The following is a 1,241-nucleotide window of genomic DNA, read 5'->3' as shown; positions in this document are numbered from 1 at the left end:
AGCTATTAAAAGCTAGGCGTTTCATTATCTTTGAAAGTTGCTTTTGTGAGCCTGAGATGCTGTCAGTCAAAGACAGCTTGGCATCTGTTCATCTTAAGTTCAACGTTTCTTCCCCAGCGGTTCGCTAAGCCTTTGCTCGGCCCCTGTTTTCCTTCGCCCCCATCCCTCCCAAGTCGTCCTCTGGCTCCTCAGCACCCATTTTCCCTGCTGCACACCCTCCTGACAACTCCAGCCCGCGGATCCCCTGCCCTGAAGCCCTGGGCCCGGGTCACAGCGGGAAGGTGAGTGCTCACAGGTGCGCGCTCACGTTACCAAGTCGGGTCAGTGTGCAGAGAAAAGGGAATTAGGAATGGGGGGACTGTAAAATGTAAATGTGCTTTAAATTTTACATTTCCTGGCGTGGCCTGGACAGGCAGACCTTCCGATTACAGTCAGCGTCACCCGTCGCTTCTGCCCCCAGCCTGGCGAGTTTGGGAACCGTTTCCCGCAGGACTTTCATTGGGAGTTACGAGGGCGCCCTGTGCCGGGAGGAGGCGCAGGCTGGAGCCCTCCAGGAGGAGACCGGCGCCTGGCAGGGTCCTCGCGGCCGTAGTCTGGACGGTGGGGACCCCGGGCTCTGCGACGCCGGATCGGCCCCAGCGGCTCACACCCGCGCCCTGGAAGCTCGTTCTCCCCCGCAGGCCACTGCACCGGGCCGAGGGGGGCTGTGTGCGCTCAGCTGCGTCGTCCTGGAAGTCGGCCCTTCTCGGGATGCCATGTTAGCGGGATGACCGGCTGGCAGGTGCAGCGGCGCTGGGACCTAGGCTTCCGCGTCCGGGAAGCTCAGCGGGGCCTGAGGGTGAGGGATGTATGGGAGCCGAGAACGCAGCCCTCGCCCGGCCCCGGGCAGCCCCGACCTGGGAGGGGACCCCTATTCGGATCGACCCCTACTGGGCGTGGAGTCCTTCCCGGAGCGCCGGCTTCCCACGGCCTCACAGTTCGCGCTCCAGCGGCTGACTCAGGCCCCTGCGGGTGGAGCTGCGGCCGGGGTCGGAGGGGTCTTTTCCTTCCGGTCCTCTTTCTGGCGGGGGCCGGAGGGGTGGTGATGGACAGGCGGGGAGGGACCGGGCGGGATCGGGAAGATCCCGCAGAGACGGAGCGCGGGGACGGGGCGGGACATGAGGCGGGGCCTGGGTAGGACAGAGCCGGTGTGGGCGGGGAAAGGGGCGGAGCCGGGAGGGACGCTTCGAGGCGGCACCGCG

This window comes from Colobus angolensis, unplaced genomic scaffold (assembly GCF_000951035.1).
Source record: "Colobus angolensis palliatus isolate OR3802 unplaced genomic scaffold, Cang.pa_1.0 Scaffold82, whole genome shotgun sequence".
NCBI classification, from domain to species: Eukaryota; Metazoa; Chordata; class Mammalia; order Primates; family Cercopithecidae; genus Colobus; species Colobus angolensis.
Note: the sequence above shows the minus strand (reverse complement) of the source record.